This window comes from Aphelocoma coerulescens, chromosome 1 (genome assembly GCF_041296385.1).
Source record: "Aphelocoma coerulescens isolate FSJ_1873_10779 chromosome 1, UR_Acoe_1.0, whole genome shotgun sequence".
Lineage (NCBI taxonomy): Eukaryota > Metazoa > Chordata > Aves > Passeriformes > Corvidae > Aphelocoma > Aphelocoma coerulescens.
The window spans coordinates 35,442,161-35,467,228 of record NC_091013.1 but is presented as its reverse complement, the minus strand read 5'-3'; the positions used below and the strand labels follow the sequence as shown (position 1 = coordinate 35,467,228).

Here is a 25,068-nt window from a genome sequence, read left to right as displayed (position 1 = left end):
GATCATTGAATCCGGCTCCTGTCCCTGCACAGGACAGCCCCAAGAATCACACCATGTGCCCAAGAGCACTCTCCAAACACTTCTTGAGCTCTGTCAAGCTGGTGCTGTGATCACTGCCCTGGGGAGCTGTTCCAGTGCCCAACCACCCTCTGGGGGAAGAACCTTTTTCTAATATCCAATGTAAACCTCCCCTGGCACAATTTCTGTAGAAATGCACCTACCCTCCCTAGACACAGCTGAGTCACCACGGGGGTGGAAACCATCCTCAGTTTAGAGAACATCACACAGATCCCTCAAGTGCTTGCAAGCCCATTCAGAATCTTTTCTAACCACCTGGGGCTTCACTAATAAAAATGTTTTGCAAATCTGTGTGATAAGGGAGACAGAGAGGGGGCAAAGCATTTACTCCAATCCCTTCCTGCAGTCAAACATAACCTGTTGATGGCAAAAGCAGAGATGCCCTGCTGTGCTGCTCTCTCCTCCATGGGCAGAAGCAGGGAGAGAAGTGCCATCAGCCAGTAAAAAATAAAAGCTGCCCACAGAAACAACCAAGCGTCAGGTTCACTCAGCATCATCTGATAACCCCGTGGAACAGGTGATCAATATTCATCAGCATCACAGTTCTCCTGCTAGTGATAGTTAATAGGCTGATAATGCCATCCTCCTTGTAGCCAAATCCCATCAGGGACCAGACAGTTGGAGCTAAAGCAGAAAACTTATCAGATCTGGCAGGAGACAGTTTAGGAGGCTAAAATTAACCTTGTAACATTCACAGAAAGAACTAATTGTTTGTGACTGCTAGATTCCTGCCAGTGGCAAAGGTTTATTGCTGCACAGATCTTAACCTGGTACTGGGTTTTCTGCAGCATAAAAAAAAAAAAAAAGAAAGAAAATGAAGCAGGGAGAAAAAATTATATTTACCAGGGTTCTTTTTAACCCCTCTCCCACAAAGAAATATAAATTACCCTACATATACTAGAAATTAAAGCTAAAGACTTATGTATTTGTGCTATAATGATAAAGTTGTTTCAAGACTCCAGAACAAAATGCGAATTCATGAGCTTGACAAAGCCTTTGTCATGAATAAAAAGCCTCTCAGTAAAGACCAAGTCTGCTGAATTACTCTTACTTTATTAAAACCTTTAGTGATATAATTTCCTCCCCTTTTCCTGCCAGCAGTATACAAGTGCACATAATGGTTTTGGCTGTAGAGTTATCAGCTGGAACTCAGTAGAAAGAAGAGAAATAAGTGGCATAACCAAATGTGGTGACAGACTTCAGGACTCTGAAGATGTCCAAGAGAGGGAAGATGTAGTAATTGACAATATGCTTGAGTTGTAGATCTCTTGAATTTTTGGCATATTTATGCTCAGGAAATGTGCTGCATAGTAGAACTACAGGGCAAACTCCAGAACAAGAAAGAGAATCTGAACACACAGGAAAAGAGAGAACTCAGAGCTGGAGAAGAGGTTTGCATCATAGAAGAAGAAAAAAAAAAACTGGTGGGAGCACAGGATAAGATGGAAAAAGAGAAGACAGCACATTTAGTGCACAAAAGAAAGAGGAATGGAGAGCCAAGGAGCCCTTGGCAGCCGGCGTAGAGAAAACCAGAACCTGTACCAGGAAAAGGCCCTAATTATGAAAAGTAAAATTAAAATCCTATCAGAGGAGCCGATGTAAAGAAACAAGAACTGAAAAGCAGGTTTGGGTTAGGGTTCTTGAAAATATCAGGGAAGACTCTACTGACTGTTCTTGGCATCAGGACAAGAACTTACACTGGAGTGGGTCAAGACTAGGCTAGAATGTGCAAAGAAGAGAAAGTTTAAGTTTTATCTCTGGAATTCATCCATTCCCAAGAGAGGAATCTAAGTGCATAGCAACAAGAATTAAAAACAAACAACAAGGGTTGCTTCTGATGGAAAAGATCTGACTCCCAGTAACAGGTATGCAATCAGGTAAAAACAGTTTGTCTTGAGGGATTGACAGCATGCAGGTGTCTGGGATACTGGGCTGTGATGTGGAAGACTTAAAAATGAGTAATGGAAGAGAGGACAAGTGAAGTGACACTTCTGAATCACTGTAGTATTTAAACCTGGCTGAAAGGAGCTCAGATGACTGAGGGTTCAGTAGCAGATTAGAAGTTGGAGGGTTTGTAGGAAAGGATGTTTAAAAAATTTCTTCTGAGATGATTTGATGAATCACTGAAAAACCTTGAGGGTTAAATATATATATATGGATCAAGGATCTCTATGATATAACTGTAGGTATGTCTAAATGCTGAAAGTTATGCCCTCAATGACAGATTTTAATTACTAGAAGACTATCACCTGAGATTGAGAAAGGTGAGAACTGACAGAAGTCAGCTGAATTACACATCTGAAAGATATTCACAAAAGTAAGTTCTTCACCCATAAGAAGCAGGGAAGATGAAGGAAATTAGTGTCATTTGTTTCAACATACCAGAGTAGTTTAAGAGAACAAGGAAACTTAAGTTTCCTTAAGTGTCTTTCCTGGTCTTGTCCAGAGAGGCATGTATGATACCTGATTTCTTTGATGTTTTTACTCAGAAACATCAGTTAGCTGTAAAAAGAATAAACTTATGACAAAGTCAGTTAGCAGTCTAACTTTCAGTGTTAAGCTAAACCACTTGTAAGAGCAGTGTTACCTCCCCCTCAGAAGCAGCTTGGGCAGACATACAACAAGTCAAGTTTTCCAACAAGTGTCTAAATCTGAGTTTGAATGGCAGAGTCTGTGTAAGGCAGGTGGACATCTATTTCATCTGTATCTCTCACATGGAAAGCACACTGAAAATAAGAAGAGCTAAATACCTGGATTCTAGTTCTTGGGATAAGTATGTATTTGAGGTTACTCCATTTAAGTTTCTTTCAGTTGAGATGTTTATGCATGGCAGAGGAGCAATTTTTTCTATGTCCCACTCAGCACCAGCAAGATTACCTGATAAAGAAAGGTAACCATGAATTTATTTTCCTTGGCATGCATCCAAGAACCAAGCATTTTGGCCCTTGCCTGCACTGTTATTACTTCTTTCCACTACAAGCCAAGATCATACCAGAAAGTGTTGCAGTAATATCAACAATTCTCTGTCCAGAAAAAAATATTGCTGCCATTAATATTACGTAATGATAGTAGTAGATGTATTAGATAATTGTTAGGGAAACTTAAATAGCTATATTATGGAAACACTTCAAGCTAACTCTTTAGTGTGCAAAACAAAGAGATAACAAAAGTAAGATGTGGAGCTAATTAATGTATTGATAACTCAGAAGTGGACATAGTATAAATACCATCTTATATTCAGGCTATGGGTATGAAATATTTCATTTATGGATAATAAGAAATGGTGCTTTTTTTAGTAAAAGAGAAGAGAGAGACCAAGCCATAGAGAAACACTTTCTTCAGTATTTGCATGCAAATGAGATGCAGACAATTAAAAAGGTCCAAAATACCTCAGACAAACATTGAGAAGGCAGACAGAAAACACAGCAGGAAGGCATGGACATCAGTCAGACTTTGATGACAAACATGAATAGACACAAAAGTAAATTGAAGGCCCTCTACTAACCCTCTAAGGTAATGAACCAATATTTTCACCTGAAGAAATGACAGTCAATTAACCACTCCTCCCCAAAAACACATCATGCAATTAATGCAAAGTTCATTGAAAATATTTTTTGTCTAAAATTTTTTAAATAAAATTATTTCAAATTCATATGATTCTGATGATAAACATTAATTCTGATGAATTAATAATTTTGAATTGTTATGAGGAGAAAAGCCCAAGACCACATGACGAAGTCCAATGTTAATAAAACCAACCTCACACACCCATACCCACGGCTACACTTAAAAGCAGTGTAATAAAGGAGTGAATCCATTCTAGTGCTGTTCATGTGAGAATGAAACATTTAGTTTATGTATAATAATGTATGATAGATCCCCTGGTTTTATTTACATGCTCAAGAACTTGCAGAAAACCAAAGAAATAAACTTTTCATTGGTTCTGGTAAACAGATTTATTTAGATGGCACACACTTGGTTTCTTCTAACAGTTAGCTCTGCTTCTTTCTTGGTAGGAGCAAAGAGAATTCCTTCCATGTTAAGAATATTTGACACTTACAGTTATAGGTATGACCATGATTGGCTTTTGGTTGGCACTCAAAAAGAATTTAAAAATATTTTTTCCCAAATTGACTTCAAACAATTTTGTCAATAAAGTTAGCAAATCAAAACAGCATGGATAGGCAAAATATGTAACTAAGAACACTTTTAAACACCAAAAGAACTAGTTTTATAATGTATCCATCATTGAACACCCTCATTGCTGGACTATATGAGATTCTGTGTTAAAGCTTTTTCATTCTCTTCTGCTGCAGCTTTAAAATTTCTCATTGAACATTTAATATCAAAGGAAGCATGAACTGAAATGCAACCTTCTCATGCAAGAATTTTAATGTTTTAGATGACTTTTCAGTTCCTTCTTTGATCAATAATTATTTATTATTTCTTCTTCCATTTTGCCTCCAGGTTTATTGAAATAGCATTGAATTTTTTTTTTAGATACTTTTTTCAGAACATATCAGGATGGTGTCTTCCCAAGTTTCTGGTATATAATTTTATTTGTTCAAAACGATTTTGTTAATCTGACTAGAATTTTAAAATAACTTGGAATAAACCTAAACAGAATTTTTTTATCAAACTTTAAAATCACTAGGTTCTGCTCATGACAACTCACTTTTGTTAGCTATGTTATTTTCCATACTGCATCCAAAAATATCACAGCTGTTCCTGAAGGGGAACAGAACAAAAATAACCCTGACAAGTTCATTTTGAAGTGCTCCTCCCACAAGTCTATATACTTAAATAGTCAAAACAGACAATTTAGCTAAATAACATTATCAGGAAAAAAATCTGCAAAACCAGTGTAGAACAGTTTTCAATGTAATGCCTTGCATATTGAAACAACTTTCTTCACTTTTACTGCTGATTTCTGCTGGCTGTGCTATACCTGTGCTAAATGTCAGAACTAATAATAAGCAACTTCAGATGTTCAAAGGCCAAAGTGCTAAGAACAGATTGCCTTCATGTTCTTTATCATTCATTATTCAAGTGGCTGCTTGTAATATTTAACCTCAACCAAGTCATAACATTCACTGCAGAAACTCATTAGTGCTCATTATCTTATGACCACTAACCTGCCAGGCAGGGCAAGGGGCAGGGGCAGTGTACCAAGGAGAATGGGTTAAGTGACAGAGACAGCTAGACAGAAGAAGAAGCTTTTTACCACTCAGAGAAAATTACTCCTTTCATCCTACCAACAGCTTCACAGTTGCCTGTAGGTCTTTTGGTACTAGAATCATCTAGGGCTCTTTCTAGGAAATAAATACTTACACAATTTTGGAATTTCCCCTGTTTTGACAACCCTGAGCTGAAAAAAAAAGGTTTTGGCCAGCAGTAGTTGTGTCCAGATGTTTTCATACTGACATTGCAGATCTCAGGGATGTTCACTTTGTGATATGAGTTCACATTTCAACTCCAGTTCTTCTTAAATTGTAGAATACAAATAGATAGCATTCCAGAAATACCTAAACAGATTACCTCAGTGGCATTTGTTTTTCTTTTACTGTGCATTCACTCACATTTTTCCTGTGAGTTACCATAAAGCTGCCGAGCAATATTGGCAATTCAGACCTTCATTACACCAGCCCAACACTTTGTGAGATTTTGGTCACTCAACAACATTTTCCTCTCCTTGCCCCATGTCCCCCATCTTTTTGAGAAAGCACAGACTGGCAGCTGATAGCCATGGCTGGGCACAGGGCTCACATCACAGCCACCATGTGCCACCTGACTCCTGGCCTTTAGCCTGATTGCAGTTTGGCACCTGAACTTGCAAATATTGATTGGTGAAACATTTATGATAATTGTGTTCAAACGTTTAGCTGATCTCTCATTAATTATATTACTGGAAACATTCTGTAGCTCATTTGGCCCTCCCTTTATTTTGGCACTTAGAGGCTTCACCTTCATGTGAAGAAGGCCACACTCCACAGAGGATTTCACACCTAGGCTGACAGATACAGCCATTTACACAAATGTCTGCTGTTCTGCATAGAGCTCATTTTGTTCCAGCAAACAGAATGATTTAACAATGTAGAAAGATAACTATATGCTTAAACACATATATACTTATAACTAGGCTCCTAACTGGGCACAAACAATAGAACAAGGATTATGACTACAAAGAGGAGGAAATGACAGCAAAATCTAAAACTGAAAAATAAGGACATTACAATTTTATTATACTGTCACTTAAAATCACACTTGCTTTTTTTTTTTTTTTTTAATCACTAAGGTTAACTATTCAAAAGTGTTCATCATATTGAAAACATTAACATTCTTCGGTACAATTACCTCTACAGTAGTCTCATGCATGTTGGTTTGAAATCCTTCTGGGATTTTTGGAATCCCACAACAACATACTGCAGAATTAACAGCATTTCTTTGAGATTGATAAGAGCAAGGGAACAGAACAAGAAAGGTCCTATTGTACTGGGAGCCCTAGCAACAGGATCCCATTCTCAAAAAGGTTAATCCCCTGTTTCATCACATCCTGATGCTTTGCTGATAGTCCTCACTGAAACTGTTCACTTATAGCCTTCTGCAAATTCCTAAAGACAGAATGTGTCTGGTTTCACAGACAGGGAATGTTTCCTTATTTCAAATGAAATAAAATAAAACTAAAGTTGTTTCAGTAAAAAGTTAAAAGAATTCTGCAGGGAAAATCCCCTTTTCTTATATGTATGAGATGGATTTCACTGGAACAATACACAGAGCCATACAGCAAGCTGCTGAAGACAAATGGAATTAAAGAAAGGTTTGAAGCTGTTTACATGAAACGACCTAAGCAAAGACTATTGAATAGTGCTTTTGAATTATATAGTAAAGAAGTAGATAAGCTCTGAGACAGATGCTTTGTTTCTGAACTTTTATAATGTGTCTTCATTTTCTCTGCTCTATATCATATTACCAATAAAAATGAGTGGGGGGGTTTTTAATTGCACATAAGCTGAGAGCATCAGGAAAATATGCCTTGTGTTCCATGTGACTCAAACATGATATATGAGTTTTCTTTGCAGTTTTGCTTTAGTGGTAAGCACTTAGAGAAAATTTCTTGAATGTTAAGAACCAGGGTCACAGATGGAAAATGGCTGTGAAGAACTGAATGGATCTTCACTGATCGGGGATGGAAGCCATGTCGATCTTTCTGCTTGATATTTTTATAGCTAGAAGGCATACCTAGTTTCTTATTGTAGGCATCTAAACTGCCCTCCCTTCTTAGCTACAGAGAGCAGCTGTGTGGAGATTCAGGCCATCCAACTATAATGGCTGAAGGAAAGTTTTGAAGAAGCCTCTTTATCTCACTGTCTAGAGAGGGAAACATATCCTAACATTGGATGTTTGCATTATGATGTGTAAGCTGTTGCCATTGTATACTTCATCAAATCAGTCCAGATTCTAGTGATTCTGCATGCAAAGTCTCAAGGACTATACCTAAGGGGTACATTTTCATATAGTTGATATCTACCAAGACTACAGAGAAATTCAGGAGAGGAGTCAGTGACCAACATCCACTTTCCTAGGATGTGAGCTTCAAAACCTTGTCCTGAGAGTCTTGCTCTGCTGCTGGGAGTTTTGCCAGTGAAGCCTGGCAACCCATGCTTTTTGTGTCCTTACAGTTAGACAGTTCACAGCTGAATGATAAAACAGGCAGCTCAGAAAAGTCACCAACCACAGGCGCGCGCGCACACACACACACACACACACACACACACATTTGTTTGGTGCAGTGGAAAGCAGAGGATTTTTTCTGTGGGCACTGCCTGCACAATTAGCAAACAACAGGCTCTCGCAGCTGCTGCTCTCCCTGTGCTGTCTTGGATGGCCTTGGAGGAGAAGAAAGGCAAAGAATGCCAGGGTAGGCTGGAGATTCTTACCTGTGCAAATTTACTCCCTTGAGTTTCACAACAATTTCAGCATCATTGACACAGAAAGCTGTACAAACTTCCTGCTAAGGTATGCTTTGATTGGCCTTTCAGCTTTACAAATCCTAAACAGCTCTCATAAAGTTATCTATGGACAGCAAATATTTAGCATAGTATATATACAAATTGCTACTTGCATGTCCAAAGAAATTGTGTGTCAATGTTTAGATGACTGTTCAGATTCTTTTCTGGATAGCATGGAGAAAGGGAGCCTGATTTGTAGAGCACGACCATAATGGAGCTGGTTTTTTGTCATAGTTTGTGCCACCAGTATCCTTTGAATTCTCAGTGAATTAGAGCAGTTTGGTTTTTTCCAAGCAAATCTGCTGTCGTAAGAAAAACAAAGTTCTGTGAAACTTGCAGTATATAGAACTATTTACTTCATTGTCTATAAATCAAAATATGTTTTAAAATTTAGATGTGAGGCATGCCAGAATTGAAGACATTGCTGTTAGTTCCAAAAGGAGCTGACAAGAAACAAAACAGATTTGAAAGATACCCTCATTAGAACACCTCTTGTAACAAGAAATGCAGAAAAAAATGTCCGTAAGCAGAAGGAAAAAAAAGAACACAAGAGAACAAGAGGTTCTTTATTTATTATGATTTTATTTTCCATTTAATGGTGAAATTTCCGTGGTTTTGTTTCAGGTATCTGAAGTCCAGTTCTCCCTCAGAAACATCTAAGATGCTGTATACTGCTTGGCCCGAGATCCCTGTTAGCCAAGACTCAGGTCATTGAAGCAAATTTTATGTCACTGATGTACTGTGGTGCGCCTGGGAAAAGCAGTGTCTTTGATGTGATTTGTTATGTTGCAGACTAATGTTAATGTGAATGTGACACACAGCAAAGACCTCTAGCCTATTGCATGTAGTCCAAATTAACACATGGACTCCCCGTTGATTCTACTGGATGTATCTGGAGGCATGTGCCAGCTCTGGGGATGCCTGCCAGGTCCACTGATAACAGAAGGAGCCTGATCGACTCTTCTGGAGCAGATGTCCAAGTGTTTCAGCAACATAGGCTAGTGGAAACTAAAATGGCCCTAGGACAACTGACATGGAAGCTCAAAGTCAGTGAACTGAGATGTGAATAGCAAGAGAGAAGCTCAAAAGTTTCAGTGTGTTGGTCAGGTCCAACCAATAAGATACCGTTCAATTTCTTTTTACAAGACATAGGGGAAAAAATATTCACTCATTTGCATGAATAACTTTTCTTCAACTGTAGAATGGTACATCTACGTGATACAACAAGTAGAATGATACATCTGGATGTGGATCTGTGCAGGTCTTATGGCAGTCACTCCCCAATGGTTTGGAAGGCAGGACAAATCCACACATCAGTATGAAGTAAGTGACTCCAGACGCTGTACACTCATGATAGCAGAAGCTTCTGGCCACTGTTTTTACCACTGAACCATGGGGAGTTATATTTCTTTCTTTTATCTCCTGAAAGAAACTTCAAGATAATGAGCAGAAGTATCAACAAGAGGATCTGATCTTAGTTGTTTAATTTGATGTTAGCCCATTTTTTGGAGGCAGGAGCCAAATCCTAGTTCTGGTCTCCTGTCTCAGCATCTGCCTAGTGCCTATCAGCTGTATTTCTCCATCAGGTACAACAGGTTACAACATTTACTGGAGGCCTGAACTTCCAGCTTGACATTTCTGTGCCTGCAAATCTGAGGTACCCTTCCTCCAAGGTGCAGCTGTTCTGTTTTGATAGAGAACTGTGAGAAATGTAACCAAGTGAAATATAGCACATTTTATACTAATAGCACCCCTTGCCCCAAAACAAGCCTTAACCAGAAAAGGTGTCCTTAGCAGCTGAATTTGTAGTAGCAGTAGAATATAGTGGGTACCCCTTAGAATAAAACATGCAATGAGTGTGAGGGTTTCCTGTGCCACTGATGGCTGTTCCAGCACATATGCTCTGGATTTAAAGTCTTTTAGCGAACTCAACAAAATGAAATTATTCTCATTGTAATAAACTAATGCTGCACCTGTTCTGTTTGGGAAACTTCTCAGAAATAATTACTGAAAAAACTGGAAAGTTAATTGGGTTCTCTGAACCTTTGATATTGGATTTCACAACAGGCTCTATTGTAAGCACATTCTTTTATATGTAAAACCACACCTTTATGTATCCTACCATTCCTGTTCTGTTTGGTTTCAAGATTTTGGAGACATCCACTGAGTACAGCATCTTGAAAATGTCTTCTTAGATCCTCTATGCAACTGGATTTTTCCTAGATAAAGCTCCAAACACCTTGATTATCTATATACCTCAGATAAGATTTTCTCCAGTCATGTAGAATTTATTTCTGTTACATCTGCCCACCATTTCAGACTCCCATGCAGAAGAGCTATGACAGGGCATCAACTAGAATGGCTTTTTTATTTTCTATGGTAAAAAAAAAATACCACATTTAAATATTTTCAGTTGTAAAGATACCTGAGTTAGTTTGATACAGACTGCATAAATATTTATTTTGGGATCTCGATATATCCTGTAGTCTGTCCTTAGCCTCCTGGTATCTTGGCTTCACTGTTGTCAAGACCCAAGTTGGCAAGTTCCAGAGTCTCTGTGAGGTGCAATTTATCTTCTAAGTTCTGTCATAGACATAACCTTAAAAATAAGATGGCTGTCTGTGCCTCTTTACAGAGGAGGCTCAGTTTCTAGCTGCTGCAGTTGTGACCTATGTGATGCACCTGACAACGAGAAGGGAAGAGAGAACATGAAAAGCAATCTTCTGTTATTAGAAAAACACATATAACACCATGTGGTGAAAAAGAAAGTCAAGTGTAGGTAAACAACAAGTAGCACAGGAGCTTAACTAGTCAATACAAGTGGAGGCAATCAAACACACTAAACCCATTTTCACTCTACACTACCATCTGACTTTATACTTGTTTTGAATGCTTTAACATGTGAAAGGGAAACAGTGGCTGAAAACTTAAAGAAATACAGGTGTGACTCAGGTGTTAATTTAGATAAGTGGCTGGGAGGGAGCTAACTTTCTTCTCGTTAGCTCTTATAGGACTCTTCTGAATTTGGGACCAAGACAGTGTTGATAACACAGGGATGTTTTAGTTGTTTCTGATCAATGCTTGCTCACTCTCAAGGCTTTCTCTGTTTCTCACTCTGTCCTGCCAGTGAGCAGGCTGGGCTTTGGCAAGAATCTGGAGTGGGGCACGGCCAGGACACATGGCCCAAACTGACCAAAGGTGTGGTCCATACCAGGTGGGATGTGTAAAAGATGGGGTAAACTCAGTAAAAACTGGGGAGGGAGACTAGATTTTCCAAGGTAGCTGCTTCTCAGAGCCTGTCTGAGCATTGGTCTGGTATGCACATCAGGAGGCAGTGAGTGATGGTCTTTGCACCACCTGTTGTTTTTTTCCCCTGTTTGCATCACTTCAACTGTCTTCATCTCAGGCTTCAAGGGTTTTTTGCTTTTCTAATTGTGTCCCCAGTCCCTCTAGGGGAGAGTGAGTGTGTTGCTGGTCAGTGCTTTGTTGGCCAGCATTAACCTCAACCCTCTACAGCCTGTCAGTTCTTTTGTTTTAGAGAAGTATAAAAAAGGACACAACAGCCTAATTATAAATCCAATCTTTTCTCATGGTTGTTGTGGAATCATGTCACCCTGATTGCCAAGTGTAAATGTCAAATATATTTAAAAATAAAGGGGTTTCAGTTTTCTCCCAAACCAAAATGGTAGAACTGTTTAGCTATAGTGGCAACCAGTATTATCTTGCATAAAAAAAAGGTCATTTTATGAGAGGATAAGGTATGTGAAGACCATGTGTGTGCATAAAATTTATTCACAGTTTCAGTTTATATTCCATATAGTATATTACCAAAATAATGAACCCTGTGCACTCAATTTAACACCTTTGACACCTTCTACTTCCTTGGCATTTTGCAAATTGGAAATCTTTTTATAGAGAGCCCTTCCCTTAAATTGCAAAAAGTTGACAATCCCGTGTCAATGAAACCAAGACTTTCTGCCAAAGGCAGAGACCAAGGGCAGCAGCAAACCCTGTTTCAGAGTACATCTCTTCCCCTTATTTCAGGGATGGACAAAATTATCAAGGGAGTGAAAAAACCCCATCAATGCATGAATGTGTCTTCAAAATTCTTTCTGTTTTCAGATTTCCCTCTCTTAACTTCAGCTTCTTCGGTTCCCACAGCCTTCACAATACAAAGGGCAACCTGCAGAATAATCTGGTAAGTACTTACATATTTGTAGATGGATTCTTACCCAGGTGAGGACTCCCCACCACATGAAGGTCTAAAAATACGCTTCCCACAGAATTATACAACCTGAAGAAAATTCACAGAACTAAAAAAATCGATCTAAAATCAAAGACTCTTTTTCCTTAAATTTCTGAATTAGGCAATCTGAAATATAATGAATTTTTTTGGCATATTTTTATTTTATCCAAACAGTTGGGCATCCCTAATTTATATGACAGAGGCTGAAGCTGATGGGGAAAGGACAGCTGGGTTGATTACTTTGCTTCATTCATAATGCAGTTCTCTTCTCCTCCCAACATGTGAAACATCTCAGTGGTTTTATGTTCTCCCTCCCTTTCTCAAAAATCACCAATGAAAATAACTTCTCCCTGACTGAGCAGATAGTTAATTTTAAATTAAACAGCTGTGTCCAGGCACAATGAGCATATATCTCTGCTGCATAGCAAATGACTTGTAACTGGAATTACCAACGTTTTGGGGTTTGACCTCCAAACAGTTAATTAACATTTGTCTTAGGTGAGTAGTATGAGACTGATCCTATTGGAGGTAATGCAAAAAGGTTTTGCAGTTTAAATCCAGTTCTCAGCATGCAAGGATGGCAATACTGGTGGCTGTGTAAATGAGCTGAGAACCTACTGGAGGTTACAGCAGAGACATCTTGGGAAGTATGGAGTACTTGAGTACTTTGACACTGGATGAAAAGACTTTTGGGAAGCGAGAGTCATTGCTTTCCTGGATGAGTAATTGCAGACAAATTTCCAAAAAATGAAAGTTAAAAAGCTATTTTGTAAGACAGAATAGTAATCTGAATATGGGATCCATTCCATGGTGATAAAACATCATATAAAACTTTATGTCACTTAGGCACACAGCAGGGACAGAAATTTTGAATTCAGATGGAAGGAACCCCCTGAAATGCTTCAGTTCCTTTGGCACAAGGGAGAAATAAGCATCTCTGAAGGTCTCATCTCCTCAGCAGAGGCAACTATATCAGCCCACTTATCCCTCTGGAAGCCCCAGCCACCTCTTCACATGAAGATAAAAAAGGTCTGGAAGAAACTGCAGCACCAGACTGGAAAATACTAGGTGCAAGTTAGATACCTGAGGTGGGCAGGCTGGTTCCTTGGCCATTTTTTATACTGCTAGCCTGTTGTATTTATTCGTGTAATTATTTTCTGTAAATTGTTCCAGAAGTCAGTTGATCAAGTATGTCATCAACATTTCTTCTTGCTATGTGTGAGTTAAGTTTACCCTTAATTTACCTGTATAGTATAAAGTAGTTTCACAATGACTGGCCACTAAACAGTATTTAATTCAGCCGTGCAGAACTGCAAGTCACAAAACAATGAATCATTGTTTATGTAAACCAGAAAATCTAGCTCTGTGCTAAGAATAATTCAATCTATAAAAAGGACTGTCCACAAATAGCTTCTACCCTCTAAAATGCTTCACATTTGTTGGAGTTTTCCAAGGACTGGTTCTTTCCTTTCATCTTCTGAAAGTTCAGATACGAGAGAAAGGTCAGAATTGCTAATAGCAGACCAATTGAAAAAAGCTTGTGGCTCCCCTCACCCCTCCATTTGTATATGTTCTCTTTTTCAAACAAGTCTCAAAAAAAAAGTATTTCTCTGAAAGGAATCATAGGAACATGCTTAAGCATTTGGTTAGTCTCTGATCTCATTCCTATGTTTTCAAAGTCTAACTTTAGGGTTAATTTAAATCAACATTAAGTGTAGCCAAGCACCTGAAACCACGCAGTGCATTCTTCTGTGTGTGGCATGTCTCTGGGTCTCTACACATGTGCTAATTCCTTTAATACCTTTGTGGCTCTTCATTCTACTCACTCCAGTATGTCCATATCTCCCCTCTACTGCTGTACTGGGCAGCCCAGAACTGAGCCTTCCAGGTGTGGCTCTCCAGTGATGAGACCTGTTGGCAACACTCCTCCTAAAGAAGATCAGAAGGCTGTTGGCCTTTCTTGCCTTGAGGGGGCATTACTGGCACAGGTTGTCTTGCTGTCTGCCAGAATCCTCAGGGCCTTTTCTGCAAAGCTTCTTTCCAGCTGCTGGATCCCCAGCCTGTGCTGGTATGTGAGGTTATTCCTCTCTATTTGAAGGGCTTTGCTTTTCCCTTTGTTGGACACCATGAGATTCTGGTTGACCCATTTCTCCCCCTTCTCAAGGTCACTATCAACTTGAACCCAGGTCTATAATTTGCATTTCTTGTAAGGTATAGTGAAGCCTGCTTATGAACTCAGAATAAAAACCCAATTCACATCCATCATGAGGACCAAAACTTAATTTTTGTTTGAACTAGAGATGCCCTTTTAGGGAAGCCTTCAAATGTAATTGCCGTTTTCCAGTAATAAGTGAAAACTAACAAAACTCTTTGTCTCCCCCAGGCCATGACCCTTGACACCTGTATGAAAAATCCCATTTCAGTTTTTGCTAAGAATGCATCTATCTTTAAGAGGCAGTCAGCAGAATTTCATCTTTTAGATTGGAAACCTTTGTATTCTCAGGCTTAATTTCCCCATATGGAAACTCCAGCCTATGGTCAATTGCATTTTTCTTTAAATCTCACAATATTTGCTGAGTTTCCTGTAGCCATCACGATAAGATGTTGAAAGTAGAGCACGATACCATGTCCAGGTCACTGATACTAAAATTTAGTAGTAACAGACATAGGGTTTGTTAGCCTAATTGTATGTGTCCAGTGAAAATTTAGATGGTCTCTTGCTTAACTTCTATTTGCCAACCCAGATGGGTATTTATCTCTGGTAGGTCCTTTGCCATATCTTTGCACCCCGGCCTTGTGTTTTGGGTACTGAACAGCCCTTCATACAGCTCTAGACACCTGTTCAGGCAGCTGAGTCCTGCTCACAGTGTCCCTAAACAGTTCATCAGTTCATGCATACATTCACTTTATCGTGTCATATCTCTTGATCATAAAATTCCATGAGAAATTATGTTCATCTAAATATTTACCTCTGGGTTTTTTCAGAGGAATTTTTTCCCAGGCTAGCACCTGTTATTCTGCTTGTCCTGCAGTCTTATTAATTTTCTTGGCTTTGGTAGTACACTTCAGCTGGTGCTGAAATTTCCACTTTGCTGAGTAAATCAGAATACCCCCTAACCATGTTCCCTTTATGGTTCCAATTTTCTCAATATTTGAATATCAGAAAGTTGTATAATAATATAAGAAAATTATTTTAAAGGCTAGAAGGATCTAATTTTTTAAAATGTCCCTTTACAGTGATTTACTCCTTATAATTATAGGTAGAGACATACCAATCATCCTTTGAACGGAAGGCATACTTCTTTTATATCATTCATTCTCCTAAATGATTTGGTGTAGTCTAACATTTTAGGTGCCTTATAGAATCTAAAAATGTCAATCTAAATATGTCAACACCTTGTGTAATCTCAGCCTGTTTCATTTTCTTTTCAAGCAGTTAGAAGAATTATAGAGTTCTCTGTTTACTGGACATTTTGTCCTTTGGCTTTGATTTGGTACGTACTTAAAGAAAGGTACATCAGCATTAAGACTGTCAGACTGATGCAGTCATACCGATGCAAGAGATTTATTTAAATGAAAGGAAAAGTGTATTTTATTCTTGCTGATGCTAATGCGCCAGTACACCTTCATGAATCATAAAAGAACAAAGTACCCTCATCTATACAAATATTTAGCTAAAGTCTCAAAGGGTGGCACCCCGAGGGTACCTTGAGGACAAGGAGAAAATAGAAACTGAAGAAGAAAGACCAGCAAAATGCAATTTGAGCTGCACCATCCCACTGCTTATTGGTAGGAACTTGAAGAGGGTTCCAAAATCATATGAACCTCCTGAAAAGGTATCCATGTTTGAGATCAATATCTCAGATTCCTGTTAGGAGGAGGCAGGGGAGAACTACCTCTTTCTGCTTAGTGGGACTGACTTTTGGATCCTGTAGGCTCAGCAGAAGATGCAGAATAGTTCTGAGATGAGGGAATATTTATCCATCTGTCCCTTGTGTACTCTTTGTGTTTCAGTGGGAACGTGTCAGTGAAGGAAACTCGGGAATATTGTCAAGTGGGACTTAGTGCTCCACTCATGTGGAAGATGACTCATTACTGTTTGATTCACCCATCTCCCAAATATTTCTTTCCTGGCAAAATTTAAATGTTAAACTCCCAAATTTGTTTTAGAATTGCTATGTCATCATTGATATTCCTCAAAGGTGTTGTTTCCCTGTTAATGAAATTCTTTACCTGTAAGAAAAACCAAAACCAACCAACCAGAAAAAAAACCAAAAAACCGAAACCAACCAACCAAAAAAACCCAAATCAAATGAAACCACAAAACAAAAAAAAAAAACACCAAAAGCAAACTCCAAAACCAATACAAGCATAAAGAATATGTGCTGTACATAAAATATTTACTACAGACTTCATTTTCAAAAGCATTGTCATGTTTGGTTATCTTTGCATAACTAAAGATCCCATCTAGATGCCCCATAGCAGGCACTTAAAACTGAAGAGAAACAGAAATATTTCCATTAGAACTATAAGCATTTAAGTGACAACTAATTCTATTTTAAATTTTATAGGAAAATTTGATAGTAAAATAAAATGTGACAGTAATTCCACATAAAAATATGTGTTCAGTTTTTTACACATATCCATTCAAATCAAATCTATTTCTATGAACTTAAGGTAGAATCATTTACTATATTTCTCCCGTTCATTTAAGTTGTACAGAAATGGAACAATAGTGCTATTTTACCCTACTATCTAGGTACAAATATCTGGTGGGAGTGTGGACAAGATAGAGATAACTTAAGCTACAGTACTGTTGGATGGTGGAAGCATGAACAGGACAGATGCACAGCCCCTCCAACAGCTGTTCTTTTCCTCTCAGTGCTAAAAGTGTGGTAGCCCTTCTAGCCAGTTTACTACTTTAAAAATGTTTCCAGAATATCTTATTCAGCTAAGTAGGTGTTTTTCTTTAGTCCTACTGTACAATCAAGCTGCATGAATAACTGTCTAAGAATGTTTACAGGACATTTAATCAGCAGGAGATATTTACATTTATGAAGGTAATAGGAAATCCCCTGTGGATTTGTATCTAATTTAGTAATCCTTAAAGCTCGGTGTATTTACTGTTGCAGCTGGGGATTAGTACTGTCAAAAGATTCTCAGCAGAGAAAGAAAATTCAGCACTTCATCTGTCTAAAACAAAATTTCCCAGGTTTCAGGAAGGTCTAACTCATCTGCTAGATCAGGGAATTATAGTCATTGTGCCCTGAAAAATTTGAAGATGATTTTTCTTTATGGATAGAGAATAATGAAAGGGTTGGCCTTCCGTACTCGATATTGAAAATGGAACCTATTTTCTCAGCATAGAAAGAAATTGTCCCAAAATTTAAGAAACAAACATCAACACTGTAAAAAGACTGAAGAGGACTCCTTGCTATATCCTTCAAATCATACCAGATCTGAGCTGGCAAGGCTAGCTGCCAACCATTAGTACCACATACTATGTTTAGCCCCTGGATCTTTTATCTCAATTCTCAATATATCTCAATTTACCTCAAATTCCACTTATTTCACCCTTACAGAGATGAGAAACATGTATCTGAAAACATTAACAAATTGAAAAAAAAAATATATCTCTGGGATTAGCCAGAATATTTTGCCTACTCATTTTTTCCAGCTCATTTTGGAAAATGGGAACTAAAATCTTATTCTAACCTTTTGACTAAAATGTGAAATATCATATGAGGGTTTGTGCTGAATTAAGTTAGATGCTGTAGCATTACATAATACAATAGGAACTGATACAGTGTTCTAAAGCACAATCTGAACTGTACTGTTCCTTAAAGGTAAGAAGACCTTGTCTTATTGTTCTTTTTATTTTTGCAATACTAAGCCTAGATGCTTTGGACTGAGCCTTTCCCTTGATGCTCTGGGCTGTAGCTTTCATTGCTATTTTTGCTTGCAGGCAGATTCCATCTCTGGTATTACACCACATTTTGTTTGACAGAATGAGGAATAGACCAGATTGCTTTGTAAAACTAAGAAATGGAGAAAATTTGGCTTGTAGTACCTATTTTACCAATTTTTAAACAATCAGCTAGGTACTTAAGCACATGCTCAAGGACTACTGGTGTCATTAGTGCTTCTGAGAAACTTGATTGCAAACACTTAATTCTCTGTTAAGTAAAACCTCCTGTATCATCAGTAGTAGCAAAAGGGGGGAAAGGGAGGCAATAACAGTGCAGCTGTTCACAACCTAAAGCACAAATTGCAGAATCATCTGGGGGAGTGAGGAATGGTCAGGTAGTATTTTTTTGTATTAAAATCCAGATTGCAGCCCTAAAAGCAGATATATCTGTGCAGTTCTCTTGCCTTGATTTTATATCTGAGAAAAGAAATATTGGTGACCAAGACCGGTTTTCATTAAATACCAATATAGGGCTCAGTCCCTGAATGTAGTTTAACTAAATTTCAGTTCATCACAAAAAAAAATCCCAACAAATGGGAAGCAGAAACTTTGAAAAAGTCAGCCAAAGCAGAAACTTATCAGAAAATCAGCTCTGACATATGATGCCTCCATTTCCAAAAACAACTAGAAAGTTATCCAGTATAAATTATCTCTCTCACAGATGTCTCAAAGGGAAAAGCTATAATGATCATGATGCTTAAAAATAATTAATTCTATTTTCAAGCTCCTGGCTTCTGGATGTAAGCATTCCTTCCCATTCCCTGGCCCTCAGGCTGGCATCAAAATGTGTTCTGGCCAAAATTCAGAGCGTCTTAATAGGTGGTTTAAAAGATGCCAGTGCAGAGGGCAGGACTGTTTGACATAACTTTACATCTACAGTGTAGATACCTTTCCTGTAAGTTAGTGAAGCGCTGGACCCTGAGATCCAAATGGATTATCCACCCCTAGCCAGCTGCTACGTTGTACGTACCTGGTGTTTTCCATGAACACTTGCACTTTGCAGTCGTCGTCCCAGACTGCAGACATGTAGATCACAAAAGCTGCTGAAGGGGGCACTAGCTGGTGTCCTCCTCCTTGTGACCAGTCCCTGCACAGCATTGTTGGGACCACACTGTCCTGGTTATTCTTCTCCAGCTGCAGGGCTTCCTAATGTAGCATCCACTCGGGCAGGAGATGCTCAAATCTGCTGGCAAAGCACGCTGTGCATTCTCTCCCTGACTCTAAAAAGGCTGCCTAAGCTCAGCCATGGTACAAACTGCAACAGAGAGCCAAGGATATTCTTTACTTACATAGGGGAAGCAATAAAGGATTAGATTGTTCTCCTTTAAACAGCTGAATATCATTCCTTATAAAGCATATACAGTCCTGTTTCCTGAGATGCACAGAAAGAGTGGAGCAGAGCACAGACAGGGAACACTAAAAGTCACCCTACAGCCAGCTTTTCATTACGCAATGCTGCAGTGCCTGTGCTGTAAGGGTGACTGAGCAATCTCCTAGATGAAAATCAGCTGTGAAGAACAAAATGCCAGCACAATTTTCTGATGGTTGGTTTTCACTGCTTCCTCTGTTCTTATTTTTGCCTTTATAAATATTTTATGCTTAATTAGTATATTACTGGGCTTATTGTTAGAGGTGAACATGAGGCCAGAGAGGCAGGGAAGAAGTTAACTGATGACCTGCTACTTGGTTGCAGGTTTCCTAGCCAAGGGTTTTCTTGCATTGATTTAACTGATGTGATAAGACACACCTGTCAAACCTTTGAAAGGTGACTGGTGACTTTGTGTACTGCCCTGAAAAGGCAGCAATTAAGAGTGATGAGGAGAAACAAAATTCTTTCAAGGTCTCCAACTGTGCATGCAAAAAGACCCATTTGAATTTCTTTGAAAATAAATATACATAACATTAGAGCTAGGATTTAATCATGGCATGGCTGATTTCTAGGCACTGCTCAGATCTGCTTACCTCTGAACCACTGTTTTTCTCTTTTCAGGATGTGCCTCTGTGTAATAAAGGTTGTCTGACTTCCCTTTCCTTGGTCTGTGCTATATTATCCTGCCTGAATGCACTTAGAACCAGAATGTGCAAACTCTTGGTGATGCCATGATGATTTTTTGCCTTTTCTTTTATACCCCTGTTATACCTTTTTACAACTTCTGTATTCCTAGTGCTTTTTGCCTACATTCTTGGACTTGTTTGTCAAGCTCTAACCGTGTATGACTCTTGATTTTAAGACCAGGAAAAGGCATCATTGGGGTAAAAAATAGCAGCAGAGGCAAGATCCCAGAGCAAGTGTCCTACAAAGAATTGCTGAAACTATGGCTGAAACCAAGTGGATTCCTCTTACCTGGAACTATGAAGGCTGGGCTGGATAAGTGACTTTTTCTAGGGCTGAGATTAGGGTGGAGAAAAACAAGACCAAGGCAGGTTCTCCATGGGATCTTATGGGCATGATCCTCTGAACAGCTTGGCAGTGTTACTAGGGGGTAGTGGATGCATACAACTGGATGCCTGTTCATATTAAGGTTTCTTCAATCAAATGTTTTGCAGGCAATTTCCTGGAAAAGGCCAAATCTAGATGCTTGGAGTCAAAAAGACTGGATTTTCCTCCCTCATAATGTCAAAAATAGAGTTACATTTCTAGTTCAGTATCCCTGCATTTGTTGGAATAGTCAGTGGGCAAGCGCCCAGCAGTTTTTAGAGGATCTGTGATCCAGCAATCCTTTCTCAGTGCTGTGGAACCACATGGTCCTTCCCTGCCTCCCCCTCACCTGTTTAGCAGCCAGATGTGCCATGGGCATAGCCACAGTTCTCCCTGAAATGTTTTCAGGAGGAGAATGTGGCCCTTCCCATCTTCCAGCACGAGGTAACAAGGGAGGGTCTGTTCTGAGATTTTCAGAGGCTGTGGTTTATTCAGTGCTTTAGTGGGGCTCTGGTTCTGTTGTGGCCATTGGTTTCAGTTTTGTTTTGGGTTTTTTTAAGACTAAATTATAAAAATCTGATGTGCTTTGATGAAAAATCAACTCTGGTAAAAGATTAAAGAATCACCTTTTGAAAGTATTTTTGTTTTTTGTTTGTATTAAAATAACACCATTTTTAAACATATACCAGCTGTAAAGAATGGAGCAGTGCAGGCAGTATGTTTGCCTTATGTTAATATCTGCTTGGCATTAGATGTGATTCCTGTCTTCTCTGGGCCAGGAGAGTGAAAATTCCATGCTGACCCGAGTGCACTCATACCCATCTAGATATGCCTGCCTGGAAACAGACAGGACATGGTGGTCTCTTGTAGATAACACTGAAGTCCACAGCTGGAAATTGACTCCTTAGTGACTGCCAGCCAAGGGGAGCAGAGTGCAGGCAAACGTTGTGACTAGAGCTTCAAACCAAAGACTGAGGTCTCTGGATGCTTTACTAGGAGGGTGATAGCTGGTGCAGGGAGTGAAGGAATCTTGGGGGTGGTGAGACAGAGAAGTGAGAAACTCTGCCAGCTTGGATGTGTGTACATATTTTGTTTTCTGCATTTAAAGCAGAAAAGACTCTTAATCACTAATGCTTTATTTTTAAAGGCTGTTATAGACTAGACTACTGTCCTGGTTGCACAAGATGTCAGGCTGTACTGCAGTTGATGAAGGAGCTGCTCTGAGACCTACAGGAGCCAGCAGTAGGAGTCTTATTTGGAAGAGGAGCCAGGGCTGAGCAACAAAGAGACACATCCTGGAAAAAGCCAGAGCTGATTTTGCTCCCTGGACCAGGGGAGAAACTGAAACATCTTGTTTTCACTTCTCAAAATGACGTGTTGCTTATCGGCTCACGAATAATTGTAGAATTTACAGGGAATTTCTGGAAGCTTTTTTTTTTTCCATTCTGGAGTGGATGAAATTTTGAAATAATCGGAATGAATCAATTCTACCCCATCCTTCATCAATGAAAGTTTCATTCTGCATCAGTACCTTGGGTGACCATCTTTCAGGTTCTGAAAGAGTGCCTCACAATCACGGCCCCGAGGAGGCTCGCAGCCTAGAGAAGATACGATCTGTTAATCACTGTTGCCTGGTTCCATTCTTGTGCCTTCTTGTGCCGTGTTAGATCCAAACAGTGAAATGTCAGGAGGTTAAGAATCAATTTTAAGCAGTAAAATACATCAAACTGTGTAGTCTGCTAAAATGTTCTGATACAGATGAATGCCTTATTTTTTAAGGAGCTATCAAGTGCACAGCTTGAAGGATAAATCGTCTTGTTTTCTGTGTGTTTTGATGAACATGTCTGCAAGACTAACATCTGCTATTTCATTCTTGTACTTGCATGATGTTTTGCAGACAGGACACAGGAATATTTTTGAACAAAAAATCATAATTCAAAATACACAATAATAGAGAAAAATTAGGTACACATTAAATTAAAAAAAAATTCTTTTCCTTATTTTGCTTTTTTTCCTTTGTTTTCAAAAGCGAAAAGGGAGAAGAAATCTTGTGTTTATATATTATAAGCTTCTTTACCTACTCCTAAGACCAGGCATTTAGGCCTCTGAGAGCTCCATGTGCCTTTTCATTTTTTCTTGTTAAGAATATCCTAATTAAGCAGAATAATTTAGGAGTTGGCTGGAATACAATGGTCATGCAATGACAGTAAAAAGAAATGTGAAAATGGATGTTTGCTGAGTAAAACTACTGAAGACACAGGAAGGAAGAAAAAATGCACGAAGTCATAGGTGGTCCCTTCCATTAGAGCATGCATCCAGCTCTGACTGTTGCAGTGGTGCATGGCTGTAAACACAGCCAGAGGGATTGCACCTCCACCTTACCAAGCCTGTCAGTCATCAAGTCAAAGTTAGTTTCTAGGCTCCCTCTACAGTCGATGGAGAAAAATAGTTACCTCTGCAGGGCAGGTTCCCCTATTTCCTCTGGACATGTCTTTTACAGGCTTCAAGGTGACTTGGCACAGAATTAAGTGAATTGTCTGAAAACTTGAGCACCTTAACAGTACAGGTTGGAGCGTGGAAATGGCCATCTCAGCTTACACATTTTCATTCCTTCCTTAACTATTACATATATTCATTGAATAGGAAAAAGATACTCCAGTATTTTTCAGTATCTTCAAAGATGCCTTCTATCCTCTTTGACCAGTTTCAGCAATGTGTAATAGGTAATATTTCTTCTTTTACATTGATTCCAAAGCTTAATAAAAACTCATATATAACTTTTGAATTATTTCACTTGAAGTCATTAAGTGAAGCTAAGCTCCTTCTCATCCACAGGAGATCTGCCATTTGAGGATTTGTTATTAGCTGCCATTAACATGGGACAGCCTACATCCTTTATGGTGCTGTTTTCTGCACTGCACTAGTCACCATATTTGGAAAATACATCAGGATTCCACGAGTTTTTTTATCATAACCCTCAGCAGATTTAGCAAGGCTGGTTCAGTCTCTTTCTTAAGCTATTCCTGGCTGTGACCTCATCTCTGTTGAACGATAAGCATTTGTTCTTTTTTTTTTTCTTTGGTGTGTGTGATTATTTTTTTTTGAAGGAACATTACTGAAATCATTATTTTTTGTTGTTAAGGACTATGTTGTAGAAGGAGATCTTCAAGGAGATCTGAGTGCTATATTCATACAATAGACAAGAACAAGTTGTTCCAGTGATAAATACAAAAGATGAATGTTAGGATAACCTTTGTGATAAAGACTCTGTGTGAATTTAAATAAGAACTAAAATAAAAGCGGGGTCAGACAAAAGGCAATGAGATAAATTTTCTCTTGTCAAAACATGCAAAATTGATTCTCCTTTGGAGGTCTAAATTAATATGGATCTTGCAAATGTAGTAGCTAACTGCAAAAAGAGGGAGGGAGAAAAAGGCTGTTTCTGCCCTCTGAAAGGGGCACTGTCAAAGTCAAGGTGCAAACAGCTGTAAGTAGCTCCTGAGTTAGTATTCACTGCTCCTAACTCCAAGTGCTAAGCTCTGCCAACAAACACTGACAGACAGTGACAGAAAATGAACCTTATTAACACAGCCAGCCTCAAAATCGTAGTTAGACACAGCACTCCAGAATTTTTTTTTCCAAATATCAGAGAACAACTACTCTTGCAACATACTTGTTCTCAGTACTACATACTGAACAAAAGACAATAAGTAGCTGTGAAACAGAGCTTTGTTTTCACAGGTTGCATGATTAATTCTCCGTTGCAATGTCCCACCACAGCTGCTATGGTTCATGTAATAGCGTCATGCTACAGTGATATTGAAAACATACAGGCTTAAGCTGCTATGGTTTGTTCCATACTTTGTCTTTAAATTAAACAAACAATAAAACCCCTCCATTATCAGGCTGGAACGACTCATATTTCTGAACTCAGCTTTGAAAAGGCGATTTTTCTTAACATTGTGCACACTAGATCCCAGTTTAATTGTTGGTGTCAAATGTTCTAACAGAGCCAAGGCAAGAGAGGAGCTCATGCATCAAGAACACTTCAGTTCCCTGGTAAGATCCCCAAACTGTGACACATACAAGAAAGCAGTAATTCCTTTTTTTCCTCCCTCCCATTTAAGTTTTGGTTTTACCTTGTAGAAGATATAAATGCTGAATGAAAAAATTCTTCAAATATGGTAGAGAGTAAAGTTTAAAGACAGATTTTTTTTTTTTTTAATGCCTCATAAGGTAGGAATAACTATGTCAGGAATAATTTGGGGATAACAATGAAATTATTACAGAAAATGCATGGTATTCATCAATAAAGACATACTGTCAAGTGGTCCAGTACCATCAAAAA

The 25,068-nt window shown here is 38.8% G+C and overlaps 2 long non-coding RNA genes across 2 annotated transcripts; one reads left to right on the top strand and one right to left on the bottom strand.

Annotated features, from left to right (window-relative positions):
* Window positions 1-10,436: 10,436 nt before the first annotated feature.
* LOC138106467 (uncharacterized) lies at window positions 10,437-19,971 on the bottom strand. The gene is made up of 2 exons (XR_011149004.1): window positions 19,272-19,971; window positions 10,437-10,769 (listed from the first exon to the last, which is right to left on the bottom strand). It is a non-coding gene; the product is annotated as an uncharacterized lncRNA (long non-coding RNA).
* LOC138106464 (uncharacterized) lies at window positions 11,071-16,907 on the top strand. The gene is made up of 3 exons (XR_011148997.1): window positions 11,071-11,301; window positions 12,210-12,285; window positions 13,180-16,907. It is a non-coding gene; the product is annotated as an uncharacterized lncRNA (long non-coding RNA).
* Window positions 19,972-25,068: the final 5,097 nt, after the last annotated feature.